Source organism: Clupea harengus, chromosome 12 (assembly GCF_900700415.2).
Source record: "Clupea harengus chromosome 12, Ch_v2.0.2, whole genome shotgun sequence".
NCBI classification, from domain to species: Eukaryota; Metazoa; Chordata; class Actinopteri; order Clupeiformes; family Clupeidae; genus Clupea; species Clupea harengus.
Genome location: NC_045163.1, coordinates 6,285,261 through 6,302,143, shown reverse-complemented (window position 1 = coordinate 6,302,143; position 16,883 = coordinate 6,285,261). Strand labels below are relative to the sequence as shown.

General features: G+C 41.2%; 2 long non-coding RNA genes across 2 annotated transcripts; one reads left to right on the top strand and one right to left on the bottom strand.

Moving 5' to 3' along the window:
* The first annotated feature begins 2,117 nt into the window (after nucleotides 1-2,117).
* On the top strand, nucleotides 2,118-2,854 carry LOC116222888. Its single transcript, XR_004164814.2, has 3 exons — nucleotides 2,118-2,313; nucleotides 2,491-2,552; nucleotides 2,673-2,854. It is a non-coding gene; the product is annotated as an uncharacterized LOC116222888 (long non-coding RNA).
* An 8,725-nt stretch (nucleotides 2,855-11,579) lies between these two features.
* Nucleotides 11,580-14,225, bottom strand: LOC116222828. Its single transcript, XR_004164795.2, has 2 exons — nucleotides 13,749-14,225; nucleotides 11,580-12,027 (listed from the first exon to the last, which is right to left on the bottom strand). It is a non-coding gene; the product is annotated as an uncharacterized LOC116222828 (long non-coding RNA).
* Between the last annotated feature and the right edge of the window lie 2,658 nt (nucleotides 14,226-16,883).

Here is a 16,883-nt window from a genome sequence, read left to right as displayed (position 1 = left end):
GCCATTAGATATTAGATCAATGGATTCAGCCCAGCCAGCTGTAAGCAGCTCAATAAGGATTACACGTGTTGGCCACAAATAGCATTTAGGTTTGGATAGTACAGAATTAAATACTTTCTTATGATCACGAACATTCAATGTTCCGAAAAAACAGATATGTAACTACAGTCTCAGAGTCTGGTCAATCAAATCAGAGTCCAGTCTATTTGTTTCCCAGTTGAACATGTGTTGGTTTGTGCAGAGATTGCATACCCTCTAGTCCAGAGGTCTTCAACCGGGGGTCCGCGACCCCCAGGGGGTCCGCGGAGGTACTGCAGGGGGTCCGCCAAATTATTTCATCTGAAGCATTTTTTCCCTCTTCCAAAAATGTACAACGTCCTAAAGACTACATAAACATAAACAGAACGTAAAAATTGCTTTCTATTACTTAAAAATAATACACAGGCTACCCATGAGTCTTCAGGCGATCATTTGATCATAATGGCAACATATGCACTTTTAGCTACATTTAGCTATCTGGTGCCAAAAGACGTTACCTGCCATAACCATACAATTTGAAATAATTGATCGTTTGTAATTTCTCGGAACAAAAGCTCCTCGTCAGACACCACTGATGGCGGTTAAGATGATCTACCTTCAGAGGATGCCAACATGAACAGCCAAAAGCGCAAACGGGAGTAGACAGGTAAATATTCAGAGAATTATCTGAAGTTTGCCTTCACCTACAAAGATACCGATGGTGAAGAATTAGCAGTGTGCGTGGTTTGCTCTTCCGTGCTATCAAACGAAACTATGAAACCATCAAAGCTGCAACGACACTCAAAGACAACCCATGCTCACTTGAAAGAAAAAAAACATTTAATATTTCCCGTTTAAAATCTTTTGAGGGCCAGCAGACCTTGATGAGACAATCAGCCAAAGTGTGCGAGCTAGCTTTAAAAGCTTCTTATCAAGTTGCATTACGTGTCGCTCAGACCAAACAGCCATACATAATTGCGGAACGTTTAATATTGCCAACAGCTAGTGATATGTGCAAAACAATTTTGGGAAGGATGAGTACGTAAAAAAACTGAAAAGCATCCCAATGCCCGCCCTATTGAATTGAATTGGCAGCTGATGTGAGGGCACTATAAATCGCAAAACTCCCGAAGGCAGATTATTTTGCAATACAATTTAATCCACCGATGTGTCAAACGAAGCTCAGCTTTTAGCTTTTTTGTGATTTGTCGACCAAAATGAGATGCAGGAGGAATTTTGATTCTTTAAGCAGCTGCCTGGAGGTAAAAAAAAGTTCAGAGATTTTCAAAGTGATCGACAATTTTTTCCATGAACATGATATACCCTGGCCAAAATGTGTCGCGATGTGCACAGACGGTGCAAGAGCCATGTATGACGCACTGCATGCTTCATAGGGAGAATGTCGTTGCCAAAGACATGAATCATGAATTCTCAAACGTCAGATCTCTCACTAGGTATGAGATATTTCATCCATACTTAAGCTTCTCAAGCTACTCAATTCTTTGTCCCTCCCTAATTGAATATAGAGTGACGACTAACTGTAAGGGAGAACAAATGTCAAAAATAAACAGAATAAATTGAAATTAGTTGTGTGTCACAGATGATTTGTAATTCTGTTCAAACATGTGTAGGGGAGTGTTTGTGTGTGACTGACAGTTCCAAATAAATTATATGAATATCAGGCCCAAATTTGGGGCGGCGGGGGTGGGGGTCCCTGCTCAGCGTCTCTCTCAGCCAAGGGGTCCTTGGGCTGAAAAAGGTTGAAGACCCCTGCTCTAGTCTTCATATCTCTCTCTCTCTCTCTCTCTCTTTCTCTCTCTCTCTCTCTCACACACACATACACATGTATAATACTTATAAAAATGTACTCTTATCGCAAAACAGGATCGAGATAATTTAATAGTTTAATAGTTAATTGATACAATCACACAATTTGACATGGTAAAACTGATAGTGTCGATACGTTTAGTAGAAATTCAGAAATACAGTATTCCCACCTCCCATTCTAGAACTTATGATGATGTGATTGGTCGCTGGAACGACTACCTAGCCGTATGATTGGCTTTTTGGGGTGGGACGTAAACGCCAAACAGTCGGCAGAGCCCGGTGTCATTTATAAGCGCGGACATATCTGTACGGACCAGAAGAGACCTGGAATAACCTACTTATAGAAAGGCAAGACTACGGATTCAGTTACTTGAAAAGAAAGAAACTATTAAGTGAACATCTCACCTTTTTGCTTGTTCATCTTTTTTCCGACAAACAGCAGCGGACACTTCATCACTTCTACGACATGTGAGTTGCGCACATTGTTCATGTTGGTTTTGTCACGTCTGTTGTTTGACAAGAGAATTAAGATATAAACAGAAATTCTGACACATTGTACATACACACAAAAAACTGTTTGTCAAGTTAAATAGAGGTCTGAGCGCAGTAATTGTAATTATTAATAGAATTCACTCTTGCTGGTAGATTTCAAAGAATTAAAAGAAGACAAACGGATTTACAGAGATCTGTCGACACATCATGCCATGGTAAGTTATTTTGAGCCTCTTTCCTCACTCCTTGTGATGTATAATGTTGTGGAAGATTATCCTTCCTATATATTAGAGCTGGGACTGGTCTACAATCTGATATCATGTGTCTGTTTCCAGGACTGTACCAGTGAGTGTTGACCCATTGAGCTCGCAGTCACAGCTGCCTGTGGATATGGAGTTGGCACATACCCCCCAGAGACTCCATCATGCACACTCGCTGCACACACACTCACAATCCTCACCGCCTGCTGCACACACACACAGACTACCAGCCAAGCTGGGTGCTCTGTCCACGCACCCATCCAACCAGACATGGCTCACCTTCTTCCCTGCTTCCTCTACCGTCGTGAATCCACATACTCATCGTCCTCCTCCTCCATGGGCAGCTGGAGCAAGAATCGGAGCCCCCGGCAGAAGAGGGTGGTGTTCGCTGACTCTGTGGGTCTGCCTCTTACGGAAGTGAGGGTGTTTGTTTCTGACCCGCACGGCGTGGGGCCCCCGCGTTACCCTGAGGCGCTGAAGAGGGGTCAGAGGTCATTGGGCGTCTGCGCGGGGAGGCATCACTCGCACCGGTCAACTCCAGCATTGCCACATCCCTGCATAGACTTCCCAGCATTCCAAGCAAGACCTCAGGACAGGATGCCACTCCAGGCACATAACGACACCCTGCGCCGAGGCAACATCAACCCTCAGAGGGCTTCAACACACACATTTCCTAAAGCACACACACTATCTAAAGCACAAATACAGCCCCTCACACACACATTACCTAAAGCACACACACAAGCTAAAATACACACACATGCCACAGCACAAACACAGACCACAGAACACACACAGGCTGCAACACACACACTACCTAAAGCACTCACACACGCCACAGCACAGACCCAGACCGTCTCCCTGCATCCTCCCGGCTGTGGGCACTCGGTAATGGTGTCTCAGCAGCAGCCTGTGTTCTGGCCCCGCAGCAGGTCTCTCGTGCCACAGCCAGACTACCCTCCACGCGTCCACAGCTGGACGTGGCAGGAGGGCATGGCTGTGTACTGAGAGCGCCCGGATGCCCGCGGACAGACCTCTTCTTCATTAGTGCCAGCTGGACCCGGACCAGATCAGATGTCGTCTCAGATTGTCTCCTGACAATCACATGGATCCAGTATTTGCACTGACGGTCTATCTGGGGTCGTGGGGCTGATCTTGTGTTCAGACAAATACCTGTATCACTGTGGGTGTATGGTTGACCTAAAACCACTGTAGGGGGGCAGAGACTGCTCCTCCACCCAGACTGGTCCTGTAGAGGAATCCCTCCTCTGAAACCAAGGGGACCCTCACTCTGAACTGTTCTGAGGAGGTTCCCCCTCATTGTAAACCCTTCCTGTAGAGGAGGCCCTCTTCTGAAGCTAGGGAAGAACGTTACTGTGAACTGTTCGATGTTGATGTTCCCCCTGCTCAGATCTGGGCAGCTTAAATGGATGACTACAGGACTCAGAGGACTCATGCCACCTAAACACAATGCAGATACGATATTGTGAGATATTGTGAGATATTGTGCGAAGAAAATCTGACAACTATTATTATAGATACCGCTCACACTGGGTGTTAGTGATGTGTGTGTGTGTGTGTGTGTGTGAGAGAGAGAGACGGAGAGAGAGAGAATATTTTTGTAGGCTGCACTATCCAGACCAACAGTGTTAGTATGTGTGTGTGTGTGTGTGTGTGTTGCAGCTCTGGCTGTGTCTGTGTTGCTGTATGTGTATTAGATTGTGTATTTGTGAAGACACACTGTGTAGTAGTGGGATCAACACATCTATCAGAAACTGTAGATGATGTCAACTCTAATGGGAGTCGAGCAGTATATGAATGTCTGTAGATGTGATTAATGCAGTGTTCGCTTGAATGTATTTTGCACTTTTTTTATTTATATTATTTATATTTTTCTTTTTTTTCATTTGTGTTGTATTTACAACTCCTTAATTCTTTATGAGCAACTACGTTGTTTCAACTGAACAGAGAGTCATTTGTTCAACTTAATGTGAAATATTTGAATAAACACTCAGTTTTCACACACTCACACAAGGCAGTTCAGGCAATTCAGTTTTCAGCTACACTGAAGTTGAGCAGGACTCGCTGAGAGGTCCAAATTGGCCCGGATCAGTCAGCTCCTGGCCCGGTCCTACCCTAATGTGGCCCTGGTCCTGGTTGACGCATTCCGGAGTCAGGCAGGGTGTGTGCCAGAGTGAGAGTGTTTTGTTCCTCATGGCACACTGTGTTCCCAGAGCGAATGAAGGAACAGGCCTGGCGTGCTCTGACAGGTCAGTCACTGAGTGCCAAACAGCACAATCACCATGGCAACACCTTGCAACCACCTCAAAGCACACAGCCCAGGCCATGCCCTCACACATGCCAAATCCCTTCGTGGGCTCATTGTTATCTTAGCCATAAGATAAGATCTTCACTTAAAGAAGTACACAACAGATGAGTTTTAACACATTTCAAATAATAAAAAAATGAAATACTGTATCTTGACCTGATTCTGTCTTTTGAATCATTCGTTTTATAGATAGATAGATAGATGGATACTTTATTAATCCCGAGGGAAATTTAGGTCATTATCACAGGGTAACACCAGTGTTATGTCTAGGATTAAAGCAACAGTGAAGAGTTTGGGTCTAAAACTAGAAAACCAACTCCCTAATAAAGGAATGACAAAACCCTGCAGACTCCCAACAACAACACAGTTGGCAATGAGAAAAGCTTGTTGTCATGCTAATAGTATAAGCTTGTGGTGCTAACTGATGTTTTTTGGCAATATAGAAGCCGATGCTGTGCCCGAAAAGCTTTTCTTGCATTTTCGCGGGGCGCTCCATCCCGCATCACAGATCTGCATAATGCATAACCTGGGCGACTAGTGGGAACGACAGATGTGTCTGCTGCAAAGTGTTGCTTTAAAGAGCAAGATAAACGTGTGTATGGTACCTCACCTAACCAACACTGCAGCTGACTGAAGCCTCTGGTTTCTGGGCTTTAAGAGTGAAATGAACATGTGTGTTTCTCTTCACCTGCCTAACACTGAGCAAAGGCCTCTGTGTCTGGGCTTAAAGAGTTACATGAGAGTGTGTGTTACTGTGTGTGTTAGTTCACCCGACTAACGTGGGGCATCTGAGGAGCTGAAGCCTCGGTTGGGTGAACAACTCCACCGTGTTCCCTGCCTGTGGGTGATCCTCTCATCTCTGAAACTGACATGGGATGCCTTTGATTCTCGTGGCTCTGTTTGAACTGTACCAGGGGAGTCCACTCCCACACACCCTCAGTGCCTGTCCCAGACTGGGTCGTGTGAATAGTTGGCGCTGGAATGCTGGGATTTCATCACACCAGTCTGTTTCGATATCTCTATTGTTAGGTGTCTTCTTAATTCAGGAGTGCACACACCACCCCCTGCCCCACGCACACTCGTCATGCATTCCCAAGGGGCCTTCTTCTGTGGAATGTGTTCAGAGAAAGAGACACACTACGGAGTGTGTGTTGTGTGTACGTGTAGGGTTTGGGTGTAGTCTGTGTGAGTAATACACCTGCACTGTGTCTGTGGATGTCTTTATACACTGTGTGTGGTGGTGTGTGAGTGTGTGTGTGTGTGTGTGTGTGTGTGTGTGTGTGTGTGTGTGTGTGTGTGAGTGTGTGTGTGGTGGTGTGTGAGCGTGTGTGAGCGTGTGTGTGTGTGTGTGTGTGTGTGTGTGTGTGTGTGTGTGTGTCTGTGTGTGTGTGTGGTGTGTGAGTGTGTGAGTGTGTGTGTGTGGTGTGTGAGTGTGTGAGTGTGTGTGTGTGGTGTGTGTGTGTGTGTGTGGTGTGTGAGTGTTTGTGTGTGTGTGTGTGGTGTGTGAGTGTTTGTGTGTGTGTGTGGTGTGTGAGTGTGTGTGTGTGTGTGTGTGTGTGTGTGTGTGTGTGTGAGGAACACTCCTGTCCCTTGCATGTGTAAAGAGGTGCGTCAGTCACATGTTCATTGCCTTTCAAGTGTGAAATTCTGCTGTAAAAAAAAATATGACAATTAATTAATGAGAGAAGATCTTAGAGGCAAGGTTTTATGAATACAAACAGGGGGATCAGAGGAATATGCCAAAGAAGAGCTCCAGATTTTTACTTTAAAACGACATAAAACAGCAGACAACTGAGAAACAGACACTTTGAATAGTATTTCACATGCTCAGTAACAGCCCTTCACTATTATAAAAATGAGCTATATGGTACGAGTTGCAGTATGTGCCTTGTTAGTGCACACATGCCAGAACAGAAATGGTGTGACTCATTCAAATCTCTGTGTAGGGTTCTCATGGCAGTGCAGGCTGGCTGACACTTATACCTCATGCCTGAATGCACCATCATGGACTCACCTACTTTCACTGGGACAGAGGGTGAGTGCGTGTGTGTGTGTGTGTGTGTGTGTGTGTGTGTGTGTGTGTGTGTGTGTGAGAGAGAGAGAGATAGAGATAAAGAGAGAGAGAAAGATAGAGAGAGAAAGTAACATTCCTCTTACTCAAACGCCTGCAGTGAGAATGAACTCAGCTCATGAATGCAGGTTGCTGTAGCAGCAGAGGTGTTTGTTTACATAGACGGTGGTGGTGATGTAGCCCAAAGGCTTCTTATCATGTGTCTGTCTCCACACCGTAGCAAAGTTAAGCCTTAGAATTAAACTATATGTTCCACCTGAGAGACTGCACTGATGGGTATTCACTGATGTAATGCCTGTTTGTTTACATGACAGACCAACTTTGTTGTGGAATGTAAAACCACATTAGATGAAGGGTACAGCTGTGAGTCTGCTTCACACAGTGGAATCAGTACAGGGATGACATTAAAGGCGCAGTCCTTGATCCTGACAAAAGGATGTTTATATTTGAGCACAACAGTCAATCAAATACACCCACCCTTCCATACTCCTGAAGCAACGATGAAGCATGAGCGCCCCTTGTTGTTGATTGGCTGGAATAGTTTATGGCTCGGCCCAAGCCACTTTTTTTTTTTTTTTTTTTCTTTTTTTTTACACATACTGCTACAGGGCAGCTAAACAAACGTGTGGAGAATTTTGATGAATTCAATGACAAGTGTTATGGATTACAATCAAAGACGGCACCTTTAATATTACATGATTTATTTATGTTTGCATTCATTTATTTACCCAACACTTTCATCCTAAATGTCTCTCCAAATTCATAAAGTGAGCATTTATTTTCCCATGCAGAAGGAGAGCTCAGTAATGTATCCATGGCGTGTGACACACCATACAGGTTTCTGTAAAGATGACACTGGCCACACTCTCCATGACTAATCAAGACCACATTCCCTCAGCTTGCAATCATGTCTAGTAGGAGGGGAAAGGGTTTCCCTGTGAGCAGTGAGCGCACAGACCCAGTGAAAGTAGGTGAGTCCATGATGGTGCATTCAGGCATGAGGTATAAGTGTCAGCCAGCCTGCACTGCCATGAGAACCCTACACAGAGTTTTGAATGAGTCACACCATTTCTGTTCTGGCATGTGTGCACTTGTTAACAAGGCACATACTGCAACTCGTACCATAAAGCTCATTCATTTAAATATAAATTAAATTCATATAAATTCATAACTTTATAAATTTTTTTATAGTGAATGGCTGTCACTGAGAATGTTAAATGCTATTAAAATTGTCCGTAAAAGAGGAAGATTTTGGTTTCTCAGTTGTCTGCTGTTTTATGTCGTTTTAAAGTAAAATCTGGAGCTCTTCGTTGGCATATTCCTCTGATCCCCCTGTTTATATTCATAAAACCTTGCCTCTAAGATCTTCTCTCATTAATTAATTGTCATATTCTTTTTACAGCAGAATTTCTCACTTGAAAGGCAATGAATATGTGACTGAAATCATTTAGGCTTAACCAAAGGCAACAACATGTTTCTGTCAACCATCTGAAGTGTTCACATCCCTCTGAAGACTATTTTATATTATATTATATCTTTGTCCTGCCAATGGCCTCATCGAATGTGCAGCCACTGGTCTGCTTAGTAGGTGGCAGTTTGTTTCTCCACAAACACAGCAACATAGTAATTCATCAAAAATGTTATTTTTTAAAACATGCGATTTTTATTTCCCATCAACAATAAATACACAGTAAGTAGAGCATCTACAAGAAAATGAATGTTTGCTTGGTGAGTTAATAAACATAAGCTAAACTAATGTTCAGTTTTGCACTGAGGACACAAATGTAATGTTCAGTTGAGTCGGTTTGATAATTGCCCTCATATGTTTAAAGAGAACTGTCCTTTATCATAGAAGTACTGATGATTGTGCATCTTGTGGGAACAAGAGATGTGTTTATCTATCCTTCACATGACCATACACCATCAAAATTCATTTCAAGATAATAGCCAAACAAGTTGCCTTACAAAACATACACCTCGTGTGAATAGTTTGCGCTGGTAGGCTGTGATTTCATCACACCGGTCTGTTTTGTTATATCTATTGTTAGGTGTGTTCTAAATTCATGAGCACACACACCACCCCCACCCCTGCCCCACACATACCTTGTTTTATAATCATCCTCACATGTTTGAAGAGAACTGTCCTTTATCATAAAAGCGCTGATGATTTGATTTGACTGTATTTCATTTTATTTTATTACCCTGCCCTGTACCTTTCTCATTCATTTTCCTCTCTCTGGTTTTGTGTATGTGTGTGTGTGATATAACCTCTGTATTCAAGGGGTACTTCACACAGCCTTTACCCACCCAAGCCTCTTTTTGCTCAGCTGCTATGCCCTGCAATGGCTACAGTTCTCCATTGTGTGTTGCCATAGACATGGATGATGAGCAAGCTCTAATTACAATTTCTCCTGATTGCTAAGACACTATAGCCAGACCCTTCAGCAAAATACTATAGCTTTGCCTCAGTTTTGAAAAGCCATTTTCCGAAGTGTTAACTTTATGTTAATTTAGTTCAACACTTGCAATCAATACAATAAACTCAAGGCATCACCATCTGAACTCAATGAGCCCACCTTTTTCATGGTGGAAGCACTAAGCCACAGGAATTATTAACACATCAATAGCAATAGCAGAATCAATAAATAAGGGACATTGGTGTGTCAATATGTTTTAAAACAATGGACCCTACAATGTACAAATTGCAAGTCACCAGAGAGGGCACCAGAGGAGGGCAAGCACAAAGGATGAGGATGAGGAAAAGAAAGACTTCATTGTCAAAGACCAGTAGTTTTAGATTAAAGTCATCAACGTCATTCATCATGTGCTTATACATCGGCTGACTATGACGAAGCTAGACGATGAGTGCAGCCAAACTTACATTGAGCTATTTCACAACTGCATCAATGTTCAACATAATTTGCATTGCTGTAACTGCACATGTACTGTACTTATATTGTAAACGTATTGTAAACCTATAGTGCATGTAAGGACTAAAAGTGCTTTTCCACTGCTGGAACTCTGAGCACTTCCCCCTCATTGGGCCCTTTCAGCCTTTGTGTTTCCATTGCGGTGTAGTAACTACTAGACTTGACAGTAACCTCAACATGCTTACTCTGTCATGACGCTGCACCTTGTAAGGTCTGGTAAAAATATTCTTGCTGGTTTTAAAAATGTTGTTAGTGGTTTTCTGCCACTCACGTCGAGTTTAACCAATAAGTGTCAACCATTACTGCAAGCGCCGCACAGCTGGTACTTATTTCGCCCAAATAACGGCCCTGGAAGAGGTCCTACCTGGTCCTGCCATGTAAAAGCGCCTACTATCTTCAATTTTATTTATATAGTCAACAACAATTAAAATAGTTCGAGTGTCACAGTGTGGGGCTGTAGTAGGCTTATTCTGTCAGAAGCTGGTACATTTTTTATTCACATAGAAGAGAATGTAATTATCTTTATGTAGAAATGTACCGTTGCTTATAGGATTAACTTCTTCTAAGGTTTTAACCCTATTTTTACTGTCTGCTAACATGCTTCAATGGGAAAAGTAAAAACAAATATTGTTTTCAAAATTAAACAATCATCTAACCTTTGCCCTTTTACATCATCACAACTTATAGGGCGTATTCACGTGACGTCAGCATCTCGCGTGGCGCCATCTTGGGGTCCACTTATTAAATGTCAGAAGAAGTTCACCTAGCGTGTCCGCTGTCTGATTATGCGAGAGGCCTGCAACCTCATGTGCTTCTGCGTTACCAAAGAAAGATTTCAGCGGTTGAAATCGATCCTTTTTTGATTCAAGATGAGCAGTTAGACGCAGATCGCCTGCCGCCAGTGGAGGCAATGGATCTTGCGTCGTACTTAGTAGCCTACTGGAGACAATTTTTTACACACAGGAAAGTTTCAAGGCGTACAAAAGTCTGCAGGCTTACAACTACGTCGTCTCTGGCTTTGTACAAAGCGTCAAGGGAAAACGGTTTGATGGGAAATACGTCGTGGTTGGGAACGTTTTTGTATTTTACATTTGAGGTTAACCTGGAGATAATGTCGCTGTTTGTAATTCTTGTTACCATAGTAACCTTTACTGTCCTTCCCCCTGTTTACAGTGCAAGGCTAAATAAAGTCATACAGTGCTGCAGGTGCCCCCCTCCCCACATACCTTGGAGTTGTGAGGTTTTGTTCCTGAAGACTGAGCACTACAAAAAACTCTACAGAAATGAAGGGTCAACATGTGCCCGTTCACCCCCATTCCATCACTATTTGGGGCAATGAATGATCTAAGTAATTTGGATAAAGATGGAAATAAATTCAAGATGCATTGCTACATTCTCACTGTCACAATTTGTATGGTAGTATCTGCACTAAAACTTGATTTAGCGCTATTCTGTACAGTATGAATATGAATTCAAAACAGTATATAAAATAAAAAACAGTATATTTATTACTATCCTTATATGTACAGTATGAATATGAAATCAAAACAGTATATTTATTACTATCCTTATCTGTACAGTATGAATATGAAATCAAAACAGTATATTTATTACTATCCTTATCTGTACAGTATGAATATGAATTCAAAACATATCAAATAAAAAACAGTGTCCTTATCATGTAATGGTTGAGACATCTGCAATTCAAGTTAAGGGTACAACTGATGGGCACATGTTTGTTAACACAGCACATACTCTGATAATTCTGTCTACCATCGGTTCTGTGGAACCACCAGTAAGGCTGACATAATCAATCTCCAAGGTTTCCTGTAACATCTTGTACTTCTGTTTCAACTGTCCAATCACACGTTCAACATGTATCCTCACATTGGCAATTCCTCTTGTGTGCTCGATGTCAACTGGGTCAAGCTGTTTGCTACCACGAGTGAATGTAGGAATGGCCAGTTTCACTTGGCGTAGGGCAAGGCTCTCTTGAATTGTGAAACCACGATCAGCCATGACTAAGTCACCAGGTTTCAGTCTTTCCTACAGACCGCAGTTTGCTGTAAGGTGCTTGTCAGATGTACGTCCCCCCATGCCCTAGACACAAAACAGATGGATCCTTGTTAGTCCAGGCAAAATAGCGTTTTACGACAGACTAATTGTAAAAGAATTTTTTTCAGCATAGATCATTTCTATGAGGTGTCCAGAACAACATACTAAAAGTCCTAAGAAATCCTAGTTGAGGAAATATGTTTAATTCTCATCAATCTGAGATGTGTGCTAATAATGCATGGCAAAAATACACCTCAAAAATGTAATTTTTTTCCTTTACTCCTATCAAAATGAAACTTTACACAATGAAAGTACCCATGAAAATTAAAACAATTTGTATTACAAGTTTCTTTTGAAATTAATTTGTATATGCAAATGAGCTATACACTAATCGAATATGCCCAAAATACATCCAAATAGGCTTATTTTTTTCCTTTACTCCTACCACAATAAAACTTTACATAGTAAAAGTATACATGAAAAGTAACTTTTTTTGTATTACAAGTTTCTTTTGAAATTAATTTGAATATGCACATGAGCTCCACACTTATTGAATATGTCCATAGGCAGAAACACCTTCATATGTATGACAAATACATCGGCCCAATCTTCATCCAATCATCCTACTGCCAATGGGAGATGGCAATGCTGCTTTTAGACTGGCCTCTAACCTGAAAACTGCCTGGCTTGGTAGTACCTGCCAGGGGTATAGTGTTTCTGCCTATGCAATTAGGACATATTCAATAAGTGTGATGCTCATGTGCATATTTAAATTCATTTAAAAAGAAACTTGTAATACAAAAAAAGTTACTTTTCATGTATACTTTTACTATGTAAAGTTTTATTGTGGTAGGAGTAAAGGAAAAAAATAAGCCTATTTGGATGTATTTTGGGCATATTCGATTAGTGTATAGCTCATTTGCATATTAAAATTAATTTTCAAAGAAACTTGTAATACAAAAAATGTTACTTTTCATGGGTACTTTCATTGTGTAAAGTTTAATTTTGATAGGAGAAAAGGAAAAAAATTACATTTTTGAGGTGTATTTTTGCCATGCATTATTAGCACACATCTCAGATTGATGAGAATTAAACATATTTCCTCAACTAGGATTTCTTAGGACTTTTAGTATGTTGTTCTGGACACCTCATAGAAATGATCTATGCTGATCATTAAAAAAGGGTTAATTTGCCTGGCCTATGTGGTGTGATAGCGATTAGTACTTTAACAGTGTTGTGGTGCTTGTAGTTGGAGAAGGTCTGCCCTCTTGCGAGCAGGTTGGAAGGCCTCTCGATGAACACTTCAAAACAATCAATTATTACAGTCACCTTACTACCAAATGAGTACTCAAAACATGCTGGCATTGTCCGAATGATCTCCTCTCGTTCAAGCCATTTGAGAAGGGGTGAGAGTCGTGCATCCATCACTATCATCCATGACCAGAAAATCCTTGAGACAGTAGGCTGACTGACATCAAATTGATATGCCAGATCTTGCTGAGGCACATTGAGCCTCAGTTTCATGAGAACCATCACAAACTCTTGAAATGCTGTTAAGGTTTTGGTCCTCCTTGACACATGGGCCTCAACAAAATTGAAAACTGTATTCAATGTATCAAAACTTGGCAAGCCTGTGTAAAATCGTACCTTGTCATCACTGTCATGACAGTTTGAAAAATACTCCTCAGTAAAAGACTGCATCTTGCTTTCCTTGAACAGATAGTTAAATTCGGATGTCTGGGGAGATTTGTCAGAAGTGCTTGTACCTGTGAGTTCCGTACAACTGGATGGAGTCTGGTTTTCTGGATGATGTGAAGTTGTCCATGTTTCTTTGGTACCAGTAGTAGCGTTGTCTTGTTCCTCAGGAGCAGCAAGAACTTTTGAAGCTACCACACACACGTTCATTCTCCAACTTCTCCGCTGTCAGATTCGCTCTACTTATGGCAGAAATCCATTGTCTGCGCCGAGTAGATGTTAGTCCATCCACATGTTCCCCCTGGTTAGTTATCACACGCGGGACGCGAAATAACCTAACCTTTTCGCGGTGTGTGTGCGCTTTACCCGTCCTAGTCCCACATCCAACAATGAGGCACAGTACCATAATTACAAGGCACTGAAATTGTGTCTCCTTCAGAATATGATGGTCAGAGCGGAATAAAACACAGCAAAACAATGCCGTACATGGACCCCAAGATGGCCGCCAAAGCTTGTTGTTATGGATAGGGGTCACGTGGGTGAATACGCCCTATACTAGCGACTGTTGTCTTACAGTTTTTCTCAATAGCTTACACACTATAACTGGGCCAATTAACTAAACATCCCAATCCATGACGCCATCTACCAAAAGACAGACCAATTTCCCATACCTATAAACATTATTCCCCTGTTCTCACACACAATTCAGATTTGTTGAACTTTTTGTGCAAAACTCACACACAAATCCCTTCATATCTCACTGGCTACATCATGTGCTCATTTAGTAAGCACTTGCATTTAATATTATTACAGTTTTTCTCGATTGCTTTGGCACATTTTTCCATTCACTGTTTACTTTTTCAAAACAGCTCACACACAGCCCTTAACAGAAGCTGAAACGACCAAAACACTTCATGATGTTTGCAGAATGACATCACCTTCTCAAAACTTATCACACACCCATCAAAACCAAACATTTCCATCAAAACCTACAATTTGTGCTCAATTGAAAATGTATGTTTTCTCATTGATTTAACAATGGATAACAAAACTCAAACTACAGCTATCAATATCAACCTCTGAAACCATCACTTCAACTTTTGTGCAACACCCTCACAGTATTGACTATTTTACCACTGACAACATACTACAATTTGGGTTTTGTACTGAGCACTCTTACTTAGGGAATATACTGTCAGAAAGTATTTGAAATCTGAAATCTTTTGTATACAGAAAAATATTGTAGTTCTGTTTTTGTATTGCTAAATACTATAACAGATATTCTAAACAAGGACCTGTCAACACCATTGATTTACATTTGTTCTACTGTGTACAAAATGGCAAAGATTCTGACACAAAAATATTTATTGCAGTCATTTTTCCACATTACATGTATATACTGTAAGAAGTCAAAATGACAGGTTTCAATTTACAGTAAAAAGGTCAAATCTGTTCTGCAGTGAACATTCTCCCCCTGCCACCAGTGTGGACCAGTGTGTTGATTCTGTAAAAATAGTGCAATAGGCTGTAAATATACAGTAATCAGAATTCTACCGTATATGTTGTAAATTACTTTAGTGAAACTATAGTACTACATTGTATTGTGGCAACACACTTTACAAAAGTATAGAAATGGTTGTTGCTAAGAGTGCAAATACAGTGAAACACAGTACAGTAAATTGACTGCAAAGGCCAGCAAAGTATCATTGTCATTGCCGAACATACAAACAATTGATGCCACAGTATGACGGCTCAGGTATGGCTGAACCTTTTGGCCAGCCTCTCTCATGGAGAGGTCATGATTGACTACGTGATCAATGACTGTTGCCCTACTGTAATTTCATTAGAGCATCTTACACAAATGCCACGTCCCCTGACAGGGGCCCCTCTACCCTACCACGGCCTCTTCCTTGTTCTCGTCCTTGTCCTTGCTGAGGTTGTTGGTGGTGGCCTCCTTGATCCATGCTTGGTATCAACTTCCATCTTTTTACCTCTTTTAGAGGTTGAGAACTACTTGATTAGTTGTGCACAGAGAGTTCACACAGGTGCTGACGATATTTAGAATATAGAGAGCAGTTTCAGTTGGCTGCTACTAGGTGTTTGCAATGTGTTGACATGGTTATTCAATTAGGTTTTGTGTCTTTCTCTGAGAAGTGTGTTAACTGTTTTGAAAAGTGTGTTAAAACTCGAAGAAATTTGTGTGAAAGCAATGAGAAATAGTTAACCCATTCGCCAGAGAAGACTCTTGCTGTGCAAAGAAGATGTGAGCATTAGATTAAGTTGACCCATGATTCGCTAAATGTGTGAAAGCAATCGAGAAAAACTGTAACTCAAGTCATCACAACTCAAACCCAACTAACACACAATTCCCCCAAATTGGTCAAATGCCAATCAGAACCTCAGGATGGATGGATAGATAGAGTCATATTTTTTTTTGAAAATGTATACATGAGTTGTGTCTTTATAATGTGTTAATCATGTAAAGAGGTTGTTCTGGGGGGGGGGGGGGGGGGGAACCTCATTACTCATTGCAGTAGCAGATTTTTACAGTAGTGTTTTGAATTGATCACACCAGTGTGACATGGCTATTTTGAAGTGTATGTGTATTTGATGGAGGTTTGAAGTTTGTGAGGAAGGGTCTGCCATTGTGCATTTGTGTTTAGAGTTTTGAGAAATGTTGTATAATTTCAGAAAATGTGTCTTGGCAATCAAAAAAAACCTTGAATACCGACCTGTTAACTCGCAGGGTTCTTATGGCATTTGCAAGTAGCAGCCTTGAAGAGTGTCTTCTAAGTACCAGACCTTTACTATTGTTGCATTTTTGGGTCACTTTGTCTCATTGATAGTCCATGCTAACATATACTGTATACAGCAGTAATAGTGGAAAAATATCTTCAGCGACAACTACATAGAGGCACATTTCAAAGCAAATGCTGTATTACTGTGACACTTTTGCATAGGTGGTAAAGGGCTGCAAACAAACAAAACAAAGAACAAAACTGAATATATTTGACACCAAATATGACCAGAATACTTTGTCTTATTTCAAGTGTTTCTTCTCATTTGTCAAAATACATCATATTTTCATGTACAGTTATCTAGGGTTTTGAACTAAAAGTTAACTCTTTTGATCAGAGTATCTAAATGTCTGCAAAATGTGCTGTAGTTGTACAAGGCTTTGCTGATGGTGAACGTTGACTGAAACA